Source organism: Athene cunicularia, assembly GCF_003259725.1.
Source record: "Athene cunicularia isolate RWA chromosome 10 unlocalized genomic scaffold, athCun1 chr10_part1, whole genome shotgun sequence".
Classification (NCBI taxonomy): Eukaryota; Metazoa; Chordata; class Aves; order Strigiformes; family Strigidae; genus Athene; species Athene cunicularia.
The window spans coordinates 20730454-20746697 of record NW_020799112.1 but is presented as its reverse complement, the minus strand read 5'-3'; the positions used below and the strand labels follow the sequence as shown (position 1 = coordinate 20746697).

Here is a 16244-nt window from a genome sequence, read left to right as displayed (position 1 = left end):
CCGCGCTGCCGAGCCCGGGGGAACACCCAAGCGCCTTCCCCCAGCGGGGCTGGCCCCGGGGGAGGGGGGCCCAGAGCGGGACCCCCTCGGGCTGAAGTGTCACCTCGCAGCCCGCGGCTGTCGTGGCGGGACGCGGCCGCTCCGCCGGAGGAAGTCAGCAGAGCCTGAAAAGTTGAGTGGAACACTTCAGAGAAACGGGCCCAGCGGAGCTGCGCCCCGAGGCGACACCAGAGCGACAGAACTAGAGCCTCCAGGCACTAATGGCGGCCCGCCGGTGCGGCCTCGCTAGGCCGAGCTTCGGCTGTGAAGGGAGCCGGAACGCGGGTTTTCTGCAGGCGGGAGGTGTGAGGAGGAGAACCAGGCCGGTTCTCCCAGCTCAGGTCACTGCCACGGCCGAGGCAGAGGAGGGGAGGCCCAGCACCGGGCAAGCACCGATCCTGCCGCACTCCGAACAGCGACAGGCCAGGACGCGGTTCTGTGGGCCCGGTTCAACCGTCCAGGCTTTAAACGTCCCTCATGGCAGAGAGACAAAAACCGTTGGAAAGCAGCAGGTGGGAACAACAGCAGCCGGCTTTCCTTCTCCAAAAGTGACAGTTTGGCTCTGATGTTCTGCACTTTAGGGTCATGGGGGACCCTACAGATTATGTGACATTGCTGTCACCTCTGTAACACCAGAGAGGATTTCTCTCTTGCTGTTGCATCTCCCCTAGCAGACATTGGCAGAGACAGTAAGAGTCTGCTTTTTCCTGAAAAATCACTACTGATACAACAAAATAAAGCAAAATAATTACAACATTTTTCCTCCCTGTGAGAATTTTCTACAACAGTCTTACTGGGGAGAGAGAGGCGTGAAAACACCAGGCCTGGGGGTATCGGAAGAGCCTTGTGCTTCCACTAACACAGCTGTAGGACAACTCGCAAGACAGGGTGCACTTTCCCTAGGTCCCTCATACGCCTTTTCAGCACAGGATGACTCAAAAGAAAACAGTTAATACTCATTTTTACTGGTTAAACTGAGGTTATTTATAGTTAGCACTAGGATAGAAGTTACATTGCATAGGGCTCTACCGCTTGCTCCGCTGCCATCTGGACAGGAGCATCCAATTGACCCTTGCACTTTTAAATCACATAACTTCATTGTTTTAATAAACATATCATGCATCAATGCCCAAGGAGCTCTATACCCAGCTTCTCTAAAGTTATGTAAATAACTTTTAAAACCCTTTCAGTTAGGAAGCCAAGGATTAACTGCTTTAATTTAGTCAGATGCCATTGCTAACTCCGACATTGCCCCCGCTAGCAGGAGAGGTGACTTGGGCATTAGATAGTGCAGCGCACATACAGAAGAGTCAGTAACTAAACTGACACTTTACAATATTTGCCAATTTATAGGCAGCTAACCCTGCTGCCAGCAGTGGAGGAAAGTCAGAAACAAAGTTGGAGTTGTTTATGCCCACCGAGTAAAACAGAGTTGGAGGGTTACAGCACTGCCTGATCCAGAAGGCCTGTATTTAAATACAGTCTGTAAAAGAACCTGCAGGAGTTTGGAAGAGGTGATGTTAGGACGGCAACCAGAGCCAAGCCACAGAGGAGAATTTACTTGCATTAAAGGAAGAGATTTGGGACGTCAAAAAGGCAGGAGCAGCAGTGGTTGTATGTCTAAATCCAGAGCTATTTAGTTAATTAAAGAATCCTTCCACCCATACAAGGTATTTTCATTATGAGAGACAAAAGAGGAAGCTGATCCTACGGTACCGCAGTAAGAAAAAAAATTTATATTACAGCCTTGCAACAGCATCTGGAGAGCCACTTGTGATCCTGTGTCCATTGGGACTCTCTGCCAGTACTCTCACTGCCATTTCAGCCAGGTGGAGAAGCACATCCATGGAGTTTGCTCTGCAGCAGCCCAGACCGTTTGAAAAATAGTTTAACAAACACAGAGGAGGCTTGCAGTAAGTGGCAAGCCTGGGTAGCACACGCTCAGTCATAAATCTCACAGAGTGCAGAAATACCACCATTTTTCCGGGTTGCTAATTAATAAATCAAGAGCTACTTATTCCCCCTCTCCCTCGAAATTCTTTTCTGCCTTCTAAGAGAACAGTCTGTGGTAGGATCTAGTGAATGAGATCCTTCAATATAGGTGAAAATCATGCAACAAGGAAGAGCATGGTGCAGTAATGTTACTTATCTTCAGCCTCACTATTTATAGAATTATGATGCGTGTGAGAGAGTTGCTCAGAATTTAATTGTGTGTCACACAGCAATTTATAGCTACCTAATCCAGAAAATTGCTAATCTGTTCTCGGATTTTTAATACCCTATCGATTAGGCTATAAATTACTGTGTGAAATTGTTTCCCCATTCCCCACAAGCATGCAATTACATGGCATGTAGATGATATGCTGTAAGATACCAACCCATTCTAAAACATTTGCAGATATTAACTGTCAGTAAAATGCAGAGTAAGAAAAGAACTGGACTTCGAAGGTCATAAAGCCCAGCAGTTCAAAATTAATTAGAACTGAAGTAATGATTAATTTATTATATCCAAGTTCAAAAAGATCAAACAGTAAATTGCAATGTAACATTTCAGTCCTGCGTGTGAACTGTTACTTGTGGCATAAAAGGGAATGAAGTATTTTTAAGTGCCCACACCCGTCATGATTGGCAAGGGAAGAAAGATTTGGAGATGGTTTGAAAAGGTTGCCCCAGGTGACTTGGCAGTTCCAGGCTTTTGTCTCAGTTTCACCGCTTTCCTTTTTTCTGCGGGAAATCTGTGTTTTCTGGGGTTACACAGCAATCTCTAACGATTCCAAGTATTTTCAGAAGAGGCTTAACTGTGAGTGTGTACCTGACATCAGTCAGCCTCCACCCTCACTGAAGGTTAAGGTGTCTGAGGTGATACCCGGTTCTTGGCCTGTCCCGCGGGATCAATCCCCTGCGCAGCAGAATTCGCTAAGATGCAGGGGAAGACTCCGACAGCAGAGAGTACCCGAGGCACCCGCCACATGGCTCCTGCTCAACTTATTCCCAGAGCAAGGGAAACGTATCCTAGGATACATTTTTTAAGGACTGACCAAGCTTCTTACCAAAGTCTAGGATTCGTTTTGCATGGGGATAGGGATGAGTTCAGAGAGAAAATCCAACTTACTAACAGGGGACGTGGAGAAGTTCAAGAAACAGTTTCTGCTGCCTCCTTGGCCTGTTCCTGCTTACCTATGTTCGTCAGGGTCATCTGGGCCCTGAAGTACAATTTGATTTTCCTGGCACAGCTCCCAAGAGTTTCTAATAGTTTGCCTGGGTTCTCCTTTAAGTGCTGCCTTCTCCAATTAGCCTAGTTCTCTGCAGGTGTTAAGCAAAGCCTTTACAAATCACTTGCTCTTCCAGCTTGCAGTTTCACAGTGCTGACGTTCAGCACAAACAGTCCAGATAAATTTCAGTTTCACTGACAACCCAACAGCTCAGGCAGCTTCACTTCTCGGGCACCTCCGTTTCCTGGAGGAGGTCAGAGTACACGTTTCCATACTGGATGTAGGATTTTTTAAATTTGTTCTTTCGAACACAAACACATTTTCCTAACAAATGTTCTCTGGGTTTGCAGACTTTAAAGTTTTCCCAATATATCTTCACGTATACTTCGTGCCAGCATTATTAGCAGGTAACCACACAGAAGTTGCCGTTTTAAAAACCTTTAACAATTTTTTGTGTCAAAATCCTCTTTTAGTTAAAGTCTACTTGGCGGTAGCCAAAGCTACCTGGGCACAGACAGCATGCTATTACCTCATTTGAACTCTCTTGGTGGAACCGACTTTGCTAGAGCAAGCTTTGTACCATCTACATTCTGATCAGGAAAGAAGCTATCACAATATTAGGGGACGTAGAAGAAAGGAGAAAGGCAGACCCTAAGATCTTCATCCCTGTGTGAAACAATAGAAAGACTGGAAAAGAACAGACCATTAACAGAGACCAATTCAAACCAAAGGCAGCAAAGTACAAAGGGTAAATGAAGGTGGAAAAAGAAAATCACAGAAGATGTTTAACTTTGAGGTTAGAAATAAACGGGTTCTGTGACATACTTTGGAAATTCTGTGAACCCGCAGGAAAAAAAAAGTCATTAAACACTTAAAACAGAACAAGTCATTCTTCCCCCTTGGTAGATCATCAGCAATCTAGGACACTTCGGTACAGCTAGCTGCATGCAGACTCTCTGCTTAATATCACACGTTTTTATTAAGTCAGGCAATTCCATCGCCTACTTTTCCTATGTCTTAACCAACACTCAGCACAGGGAACAGAGCAGCTGCCTAAAGCAGGAGTTGGCAAAGCCATGGCAATACCGGGAGAAGAGGAAAGCTTAGAGAACTTGCCTTGTAATTAATCGGGTCACCACCGAAAGCATCAGCCCTCTGGATGTGAAATTCACTTGTAGGGCTGAAGCTCTCCCAGATTTCTCAGCCTTTCATTAATTCCTTTTAGTTAACCTTGCATAGAGATAGCTATCAGTATTTTACACACAGAATAGCAAACACGTCGAAAGAGTTACCAAGGCAAGCAGTTAAGGCAGCACATGTTAAGTTTAATCACCTTTTAAAGGATGACTAGTACCAATATTTTCACACTTGGGTGCTCCCAGAGACCCGAGTTGCTTCTAACTTCCCAGTGGGGGACACGGGAGGTGTGCTGGAGCCAGGATGTAGATCCAGTCAGCAGGGGAATCTACAGCTGAAAAACATTCTACAGAAAGAGGAACCGGGCTGTTGTGACAAGGCAAAGCATAGGATAAAGTGGAAACAAGAAACACCACCAAATGTTGTTTTTTTTTTTTCCCAGCACTTCAAGCACAAGAGAATTCCATGTGCGAGAGTTCTCCCCCATTCAGACCTGCATGAAGGCATTGCTCTCCTCCCCACCTCCAAAACCTGAAGCGGTTAGGAGAACACGTCTGTCCACTGCAGTGGCACCTGAGAGACTGTCTAAGGCACCTCTGCGCTAGTTATTGCACTGGCTGCAGTACTGTGAGGGTTGTAAGGCAGCATATTCCTGCACAGATATTATTTAAATATCTATAAAACCATGAGTACTCCAATGTGGAGAGATGCCCTGGAAACAGGGCGGGGTGCTCTCAGCAAAAAAATGGATTTGGTTTTGGATCCCTACTGGAAAATAGATCAGCCCTTGAGCAGAAGTTCTAAAGGCCTGATGATGGATTTATGTGGAGCATTTATATGTTTTTGTAGAACTATCGCATTTAATTGCAGAATTAGACATATTGCTATGTAGAACTGTTCTTGTTCATTCCTACTGAACAGAAAACCTTCCTACATGTTGGGTTTTGATTGCTATTGCATTACAGAGATAAAGCCTCTGCTGTGCAATTGTAAATACAGCTGGTGCTGCAGAGCTTGTCATTTACAGAGGGAAAAAAAAAAAAGAATCAGACTAACATTCGCTAACATTTTCACCAACACCAGAATCCTCTTGAAATACATTTACAGAGGGCGAAGCTCAATACAAATACACGGGCATCAGCTAATGCGCTGCTTTAGCAGCCTGAGGCGACACAACTTTCACACAGCAAACGTTACCTCCACGCTTACAAGGGGAGAAGGGAAGCGCAGTGAGTTGAGGCATTTCAAACACTTTCAAATATTATTTTGCAACAGACTACATATGAACGGCACGGGCAGAAGTGAATTGTTGTCAGCCATCAAGGAGATGATCCATTGCTGCTGTGAGAAACTTGGGGGTCGGAAAAGTGATACTAATTGGTCATAGCAGAAGAGTCTCAGCCCTCTGCTGCTACTTAGATTTGTACCCTGCAGAGGCTTTCATGAGCAGCCCACAGATCCCGATCCCACCCGGGCCATCTGCAGCACTCTGATACTTCTCATGGTGAGAACAGGATGAAAACAAGCTGGATTGGGAGACACATTAAGAAATCGTGTCTTCGTGACTGCCCAGGCAAAGGTCATCCCCCATTGACTTTGCCCTGCACACAGTGGTCTCCAACATGCCCAGAGCTCGCAGATGCAGCTGTTTCATAAGCGAGCAGCATACTGGATGGCTAAAGATAAAGAGGCAAGGAGCACGGTGCCAGCAGAGTCAAGGCAGGCCAGTGGGAAGCTGATGTGAGCGCTGTTGCTCAGGGTGCGTTTTGTCTGTGGCCAACATGCTTTTTCACAATTCCCAAAATAGCACTTATCATAAACAGCAGATTGACTGGGGAAGCACGCTGCTTCACTTAATGCCTCCTACTGTCCCTGTCAGACTCCTACCCCAGTCAGTCTCTTGAAGTTAGAGATGGAAAACCTAAGAAATAGCAAAAAGTAGAAACTTTTTATAAAAACGTCTACAATCAAATTATATGACAAATGTTCGGCATTGAAAAAACCTCCCTGACTTACTTTTGCTGTATCTGCGAACCCCAAAGTTTTTGTTTTGCTAACAAATAGATTTTGGAACCACCTCCTCAATGCAGTGTTAATACTCTGTAGCTTTTCCTCAGTGCATGTTGCACCATCTATTTCTAAAGAATTCCACTACAAATATATAGGACTAGTCGATACCCCATATCCCCCAACCCCATTATATCTTAGCTTTCATTCGGATTTTCTAAGACATTTCAGGTTTTCTCAACAGTTTTTGAGACACTTGCTGGGAGGGAATACATTTCCAAACTATTTGTTTTCTCACGAAAACTGGGTTTTGCCTGTGTGCCAGAATCAGCAGACGTTTTATAAATAGCTTTGGACAGATGACAGGAAATGATGCAAGATCTCAGGCCACTCCACAGAAGGCAACTGTCTGAAGTGCTCAGGGGCGAGGGGCTTGTACCGCTGACGACTACACGGGGAAAAAAGTGCACAGAAGCATCATTTACTACAGAGGGTATCAGACTTCTGGAACACAAGATCTCTATCTTATTACAGCTCAAGTAAAAAGTCTGTTGGCTTGCAACTACACTACAATGAAAAATAGGAAAATTAAACTTTCCTTTGAAGAAGAAAAACTGACCGGAATTGTCTAAATTTGCTTTGGTTTTTTACTCTCAAGGAGGAGCTTTCACCTCCTAACATGCTATAAATGCCAGCACATGCACTGGACATTCTGCAGACTCTGATGGTGCCCAAACAGTGGGTTCATCTTCTTACCCTGGTATTTCTCATCGCCTTCAGCAAAGGTGCTTCCAACCCAAATTGCTTTAAATGGGCTCCAATAATCGCTGCTTAGAGGTTAATCTGTGTCTGTTCATCTGATCCCAAGAACTATCTGTTCCTTTTTGCAACAGTAATACAGAATGGAGCATCAACTCACTGTCTCGTTTTGTTTCTGTCAGCTTCCATGAAGATAAAGCACAGTAATTTAACCCCCAGATAAATGCTTTATTTGGAATTGAGGCCAACTCTCAGCATTCTCAAGTTCATGGCAAAACTCAACAGATTTAACTTCAGTGCAGTGACTCCAGCCCTCTTCCACTACCAAGCTGGCTCCTCTTCCTTTAAGCAGTCAGCACCTCTCGGCCCACTCCTTACCACACTTTAAAACCACTGATGACTGAACAGCGGGCTATATATGGGAGACCACAAGTATTAGTGAGAAAGAGAGTGTACCTCCCCAGCAGATGTGCTTTTTGAGTCATTCACCCAGAGAGTGATGCATTCAAGTCCTCTACGTTCCCATGGTAAGCATCGGGCAGGGCTAGAAGAGCTGGCCTCGAAGTCTCCTTTCTGCACTGGGTACCAGAAGTGTGTGAGCACTCAACCCATCTGTACAAGGGCATCGTCATAACCACCCGCAGTGCTTTCTCCCCCAGACCCAGCACAGGGAGCCTGGCCCGAGACTTCTGCTGAGATTTTACTTTAACAGAGAACTGCATATTTGATCCCTCTTGCAGCCATACCTCAGAGGCATCCATCCTGCTTTCAGGAGTGGATGGTTTCTACTCATCATTTGTAAGCTCTCTGTTCTCAAGACAGGCAGAAAAGCCTAGAAGCACTCTTACTTACCTGTGAAAGGAAACAATAACTCATGACATGTTTTTTGGGGCTTTTGTACTGATTTTACCCGTGATTTAAATTTCTGTAAGTCTAAAGAACAACTTGAATTTTTTTTTTCATTAAAGACATTAAATATGACTGAATCTTTGTTATTTTTAGAAACGTATAATTTATTACCCCTATTAGAGGTACAACAGTGCTGAAATGGGGCTATCCCAAACTTCCTCAGTTAAAGGCTATGCAAACCGTCTGTCCATCTGGACGCTGCAGGACATAAAACCTAATCCACTGATGAGTGGATGTTCACACACTACATGTGTGCAGGAGAGAAGGGTACAAGAGAAGGTGGACAAGGCTGTCAGCCTTTGCAGAGCTCAGTGAGAGCTCCAGTGCATGAGACCCAACTCTCCTTAATGACCCCGAGCATAAAACCCCCCTAAAATTGTAAACCCAGACTTCATTCTTTTCTGCGCTTGGAAAGAGATCTCGTATATCTTTTTTGCTTCTTGACCTATGAGGAAATGTGTCTCACGTGCCTACTTACTGCACCACTCCTCCACAGAGACATGCTCTTCTTGCGCAGGGCTCATGCAGACTGTTTCTCAGAAATACCTCCATAGGATAACCCAGTGCTGAGGAATCACCGAGAAGCAGTCCTAGAACCAGAAAGTTATCTTGTATAGGTAAACATTTCACTGTGTAGTTATGCCTAAAGGTTCTATAACAATCTGAAGAATGAGATTGCAGGTGAGCTGGAATTAAGAAAGATAAAGTGGTAGAGAAACCTGCTTTTGAGTGCATCAGCATTCTCTTATCTCCAGCATGTTCTCTGAACAGTTCTCAATTGCACTCAGTCAAAAATTGCTAAATGAAAATTTAAGAGATACCACATACCTCTAAAGATGTATTTCGTGACAGGGGAAAGGTATTCCTCATTCTTTGTGTTTTATGAAACACTGAAGAGCCATTTAAGCCTCAGTTAAAAATCAATTCCTATTTTATCAAACCTATAAAATCAAGCCTATTTTAGTAAACCCAAACCATTATCTCAAATTTCTCATTGTTTAATCTGGACACTCCCAAACCAAAAGCCGTCAAGATGATTCAAAGAGGAGTTTCAACCTTTGGACCAGCTCTAATTGCAATACTTAGTTCTCATGATTGCTGCAATTCAGCCTCCAACACCAGCGTAGCGTTCGTGTGTGTCTGTGACCTGCTCCCTCCAGCATTGCCCCGGATGGCAGTAAGAGCTGCCACATGGTTCCTATCTGTCATCTGATGGCCCCGGTGGCTCACAGCACCACAGACCAGCTGAAAGACCTTCTTCTGTTCCCTTGCATCCGTTATCATAGAAGTGAGGTGCACAAGTCCATTCGCTCGTGTTCAGCAGAGGGATGCCATTTGTGACAGGGCCAGGCAGTGCAGTGGGAGATCTCCCTTGGCCACCCAGAGCAATGAAGAATCAGGCTCCAGCCACCAGACAGATGTGTGAAAACTCTTCCTGGTAGTCTGTGTCTTGAAATGGTGGCCAGGAGAGGTAAGAGTGCAGCTCACAAGCCTCTCAGCTTTTCCTTTATGCAAACTTTTCCAGGACAGACAGCCTCTCTAGCTACAGACTTGTTTTGGAAGAAGTTATATCCCAGAAATCAAGGATGGACGCAAGGCTTGGCTCCTGCTTTCAGAGTTGAGCCATCCTGACGGGGCTGGATGAGGAGTCTCATTACTGCTGCCCAAACCGTCCTGCTCCAAGGGCAACTCCAATGAGGGTTTAACACTCTCAAGCTTGTCTGTCTGAGACGCTTCACACAGACTTCACCAGACAGTGCAATATTCATCAAATCCAGTGTGGTGCTTTCCCCCTCAACCCAGCAAAGATTTCAAGATGTCAGCTGCTTATTTTTTCCTGACAGGCTACCCAAGCTTGTATTTCCACAGCTGCATGGACTAGATACTTCCTACAAATCCAGATTAAAGTGAGACTATTATGGTTTGTGATAATATCCCTGTTTAAATAATTAAGGCAATTCATTTGCTTGTAGTAAATATGATTCAAGGACTACATGTAGAATTTGTGATCAAACTACTACCCTATAGCCCGTATTTATCATCCCAGGTCCAGTGACATTTGTTAGTAAATACTAAAGTAATCATTGCCAGGTGATGGTAAATCAGTGGCAAGGCTTGAACAGGCTGTTGTCAAGTAGGAAAACTTCAACCAAGAACCCGCAGTAAATGCTGAGATCAAGTGAAACAGCAGCTTAGTAATGGAAACTTTTGAACCTTTTCACACAGAGGAACAAGAAGATTTATCTTCCTGATTGCTCTAATGTTTCAGATAGCAGGAGAACATGGGCCTTAATGCCAGCTAGTAAACTTCTCTGACCTTTGAAGGAAACTCCATGTGACATGACAATCACAGTAATCAGAGCAAGGTCTATCTGCTCTGATACAGCTTTACTGCATGAGAAGATACTCCTTTTTTCTCCCCACAAGTGCTTAGTGCTCTGCTTCATTCATTGCACGAGACAGATAGTGCTCACCTGATTACCAGTAACTGGATACCACAAAAAATAAAAGCAGTGGACTGCCCTATGTCTTATTCATCACATATTGCTCCAGTCTGAGGACAGAACCACCAGGGCTTAAGGGCTCTGCAAATACCCATTAAATTAATTTCTACAATCTGCAAGAATGTCAGGATATTATCATTTCCACTTTCTTATACTGACTCACAAAGATCAAGTAGTCCTTAATAGCAGATGCACAATTTAAGACTGCTAGAACTGAATTTTGCAAGGAATTTGTACTTTATTTCACTGTTCAACTTTCCAGTTGACTTTTCAAAGTCATTGGTACTTCTTGCACCAACTGCAGATTCCCAAAGCTCTGAATTATCAGTTTTTGCAAGTTTTTGCAGGCTTTGTTCAGGGAGTTCTGATTTTCCCCAGCCCCCAAGTAGCTGTGTCTGCACACCCCCCCACACCAGCCTCTCCACTCCTTCTCATCTAGTTTCTCCAAGGCTCCTCCCCTTTCCCAGTTTCTATTTTCTCCTTCTCAATTCAAATCTCATTTTTTTACAAGCTTTTTCTTTCAACCTACTCCTTAATCTCCTATCTATTCGGTCCTTGTTTCTTCTGCACGTGAGTCAGATAGCTACCTCCAGCTTCTTAACTGGGGCCAACAGGAGCCTCTAAAAGCAGTGCATGGGAAGAATATTCCAGCTATATTCAGCAAAGGCGCCCAAACCCATCACAGCTTGCAGCAGCCTGCAGAGCAGTCACAGGAAAATTTCTGTTCAGAAGTTGACTGGGCTGGAGCACACCCAGGACCGACAGACAGCGTGGGAATTTATCTGCCACCACATCTATCCAGTCTGCAAAACCTGAGGTCTCCAATTCATAGACATCAAGAGATTTTCCACAGAGATAAAAACTCACATCTTTGATTCCGGATTTCAAGAGTGCTCTCCTCTTCTGGAACAGGCAAGAACCTTTTACAAACTTTTCTTTTTGTTTCCCTGTTTTTAAGTAGGGCAAAAAATCAATGCTCTCCTCCACCCTGGTTCGTGTAAAATGACAAAATATTTGAGCTAAACGTTCCAGCAAAGTTCAGATTTGGAAATATACCTGACACAAAAATGTTTCCATCCAAAGAATTACCTGTCAGCAGTCACAGTCTACTGAAACCGAGGCAAGCGCTGAGACTAAAGCAATCCCAACACAAGAGCTTCCCAGCCTTGCCCGAGCCACCAAGGGGCTGCAAGTGTCAGGTTCTGCTTTGGTGCGCAGCCTCTCCATCACCGCTCCTCTGCCTGGGCAAAGGAACAGGCACATTCACACCTTCTCCTCCCCTGGCAGAAGGTATTCAGAAAGCTAAGGGGCTGTGTCACCTCTCCATGCAGCCTTCTCCTGTCGTCCCCTGGACTGGAAGGCCGCTAGCTGTCAGGGGAAGGTGGTGCTAAGGAGGTCTTCCTACACAGGAACACATCAGAGAGGAAAAAAAGGTGAACCAGAGAGTTTCTGAGAGAGATACGGCCCTGTGAGCGTCCTCCCCATGGCTCTGTGAGAGGTTGCTGGGGGGGCACAGGGAAGCCCCACAGGGGCACTCACTGCTGGGATGCAGAGGGCACTATTCAAGCTTCTCTTCCCCTTTGCAAAGGTGTTTTGGGAAAAAGCTCTCAGCAGTGGAAAGCCAGAGGCTGTTTCCTGTAAGAAAACACCCCACTCTCCAGCACAAAGTTTCTTCTCCTTATTTTGCTCTGACATGCAGCCTCTCCTACCACCAAGGCCCTGCTGCACCCTGGGCACCGAGCCCGCAGCCCCTCACTGCCATTACGGGGCTGTGGGGCAGCCAGGAGACCCGGAGTTACCAAGTGACCCCCGGAATCAGGGAAATGAGCAGCGAAGGAGGTGAACAGATAAGTGCTTAAATAATCTCCATCGTCATCAGTTTCTCCATAATCTCAGTTTTTGGCTGGTTGGAGGGACAGACAAGACAACAGCAACATCAGTTTGACTTTCTGATGGCTACAGATGCTGTGACTTCTTTCTATTTCCACTGTATCCTACGTGAAAAGCATTTCAAGACCTGCCCTGCCCCCCTAGATCCTATTATGGAAAGCCAGATCTCAGAAAGCTCTTTTCCAACATGTCAAATTCAGGTTTTGTGGCTCTCTCTGACAGTTTTATGAAGACAGCATTAACCCCCGACTGTGCACAAGCAGCCAGGTCGCTGAACACCAGGAGCGCACAACTGGGCGCCCCGGTGCCTCGCCTGGGTTAGATGTACTTCAGAGCCCCCATCTCCAGCCCCAGCAGAGTCTGTGCCACCCCTCGGCCAGGCAGCTCCCAGGACCTTTACCAAGCACGAGCAGAAGACCTCAAAGAGAGAGGGCTCCGTCGCACTGCTGCTGCTCGCCCGGGTTAAGGCTGCGAGCGCATCAGCGAGCCCCCCACTCCCACGGCACCCGCGGGACCTCTCGGGCTGGCCCCACGCGGGTGGCTGGGCACCCACTGCTGCGGGGCGGCTCTCTCACCTGCCGCAGGTACACAAACCAGCCAGGCTCCTTCGGCATAACGCTGGAAGCTGTAGCAGGCAGAAACTACGAAACACATCCCCAAATCCGCCCTCGCGTTCTTTAAAACAAACATTTTATTTATGCTGCTGGGGGTGGCAAAAAAATAGCCCGGGTCCCCAGTCTACCTTATTTTAATCACGTCCAGAGCCGAAGCTCTGAGGCTCCTCTCCCTCTGCAGAGCAAACCCAGCATTTGCAGGAATAAAGCTGTGCTTATATAAGCTTCTGAGAACGCCAAGTTGAACGTCTGACAGAGGAAAAAAACTTGTGGTAAACTATTTTTTGTCTTTGAGAGATCTGATCTATCTTCTGTGCACTCCTGACCTTCAGAAAGTATTTTCATCTCACACGTTAAGTATAACAATCCTCTTAACAAGGGAACATTTTGTTAGAGCTTTAAATTGGGTTACGTAAATTATTTGTAGTTCTAACAGCAGGTCTCTCTTCTGTCCACTAGGACGGTTGTTATGAGATTGCTACAAGGTTCATTCGCAATCACTGCAGATAATCATCTGAAGGGACTGTTGGAAATGAGATTTTGTCTGGGGGCTACGCTACGGGTTTATCGAGGCTTTTTACAAAAGCAGCATTTTGGCCAAATAATCTGCAATACAGCAACCTGCACGAGAATTAAAACTCTCTGATGCAAATGGTAAATAGAGAGAGAAAAAAAAATAATTTCCAACTCCCAAGAGCTTTAGGAGGAACAGAACAGATGGAAGAAAACCCCAACATATATCTATATCTATATATCTAGGTGGCACTGAGCATCTCTCAGTCCGTGAGTTTACTCTTGTTGACCACAGCCAGAACTGCAGTTGGGATTGGGGTCTTTGTTTCTGTTAAGTGCTTGTACAGAAAAAAAGCAGCATGGAAAAAATATTGACTTCTTCTAGCATTACATCAGAGCAGTCAGTGACTTAGAAACACATTTTGAAGTTCTCTCTCTTCACTCTTTCTTCTCTACAGCCCCTAACCAGGCGCAGGATTAGACAGTGATTTTGAATGGGAAAAACGCTGAGGCAGTAGAAGCCTCCCACCTCCCTTTCTCTCATCACTGGTAAGGTGATTGTGGGGGAAAAAAAAAAAAAAAAAAGTTTCTACTGATTTCTTCTTCAGGAGTGGGAAAAGGAGGGCATCATATAAACTGGAAATAATTCTTTAGGTTCCCCATTATATTTATGAGCCATTTAAAAAACCCCGACAAAGCAATAAACCAATAGTTTATTCAAATGGAAAGCATTTCATTTTACTTTAACTGATTTGCTAAAACATAATTTTAAAATGAAGAGTTTCAAATCAAAATATAGCCATTCCATTTTAAAATCTTTGCGAGAGCCTTTCAGATTTTTTTCTCCCTAAGTAGCAAGGAGCAGTGAGTTGAAAGTTTCGTCCAAGATAAATATGAACAACCGAGCAAATCCAGTAAACCCGATTTCCACACACTCCTGCTGGCAGTAAGTTCTCACAGCAGCGGTCCAGAAACCAACAAACCCAGCCGCCCCTTCTGCAGCATGAAGGTGCTTCCAAGGAGGGACATTTTCAAGGAGAGGAAATAAAAAAAACCCCTGTGGATTTGTAAACCACACAGACACATATGCACAAACACAAGAACCATTCAAAAGGTGCTCAGCAGAGGAGGACCTTTACCCACAAAACTCAAAACATCTACTAACATTTCCAAATCTGCACGGAATGCTTTGCCTTGGTATTTTCAACTGTATCGAGCTAACTCGTGGGGTTTTACCTTTTCTTCATATTCCCTCCCCTTCTTTGTCTGATGCCAAATATTTCTTTTCAGCAGTCTATACAGAGTTGTCTCATGATTTTATTAGCAGTCTCTCTTATAATACTTCATCTACAGAGAACACAATACATTAGTAGTACTTCTAGGTACAATGTTAAGTGTTCCTCTGAGTTATCTAGAGACACTAGCTGCCTAATATACAATGATATTATTTATATAAAAAAGAGTATATTATTATTTTGGTAACTCTCAGAGAGATATGCTTTTAAGTGTTAGAAAGACTGACCTTAATTCTTTATACTTCTTTCTCTCTGAACAAACAGATCTTACAGAATACACACAGACATTTAACTTACCATTACTGAAGCTATCTTTTGACTTCCTCAGTATCATTAATATTTAAGCAGAAAGAATGGAACAAACAGTTATCCTAATGACACCCCACCAGAACTAACAAAGTAATTTTGAAAAAGTCATCCAGAAGAAGTGAGAAGGTCGACCAGAAAACGCAAGTCAGGAATAGCTGTGCTCCGATGGGGAGGGGAAGGTTATGTTGCTGTGATATGAGTAGTGCACAGCTGTTACCTCAGTAATAATTCATTATATTAATATTTAAATGAGAAGAGGAGGAGGGCATGAGATTGTGTGTGACTCAACAGTCCCTCCCTGTCCTTAAGCAGAAAAATAGGCCACCAATACAGAAAGAGCATTAGGAGCTACAGAGTGGGAAGGTTTGTTTTCATTACCTCATGAATAAAAGCAGGCAAACTGGTCCCCAAAGACATCTAGAAATTATCCTGGTTTTACTATTGCAAGTTAAATTCTGTTTCTACGCTCAGAAGTCAGCCATTACCTAACAGACAAATTGACCCAGCTCTGTCCCTGGCGTTCCTCACAGCTCGCCTCCTGCAAAGGGCTGCCCGCAGGAGCCTCACCTAGCAGTTCCTCACAGGGAATCGCTGAATCGCTGCTGTACTTTGCCGTTTATCTACAGACACGTCAGTAGAAACCATTTCTTTAATCAGTGCTTGCTTACCTCCAGGCTTGTTTCAGTACCTTGGGCCGTCGGGGTCTCTGGCACGGGCAGGCGCGGGAGACCTGTGGCACCTGAGGTGGAGCAGGAGTGGCTGCCTGCAGGAGAAGGTGTTGTGAGGAGCAGAGCCTCGGCCCTGGGGAGCCTGGGGGAGCTTCAGGAGGTAGAGCAGCAACACCCAGCAACAGCAGGCTCAGCACAAGGTGGAGGGCCGGAGGAAACAGCTGATGCAGGCATAACCCAGACAGATGTGGGTGGCATCCCTGGCAGCGGAGGCAGCCCGACCACGCTTGGTTGCATATAGGGTTGCACAACTTTATCCAACAATTCAATATAAACACACCGCTCACATGCTAGTTTGTTGTTTGTTTTTTTTTGGGGGGGGGGGGGG

At 45.1% G+C, this 16244-nt stretch overlaps 1 protein-coding gene across 2 annotated transcripts in view; it reads right to left on the bottom strand.

The window, feature by feature from the left end:
- MAPK6 (mitogen-activated protein kinase 6) overlaps nt 1-15377 on the bottom strand; it is a 29916-nt gene extending 14539 nt beyond the window's left edge. The window contains exon 1 of one of the 2 annotated variants that reach the window (XM_026855904.1): nt 15177-15377. The gene's annotated coding sequence lies outside the window, so the exon portion shown is untranslated. The remainder of the gene's footprint in view (nt 1-15176) is intronic. The other variant, XM_026855903.1, reaches the window with a different exon arrangement.
- Nucleotides 15378-16244: the final 867 nt, after the last annotated feature.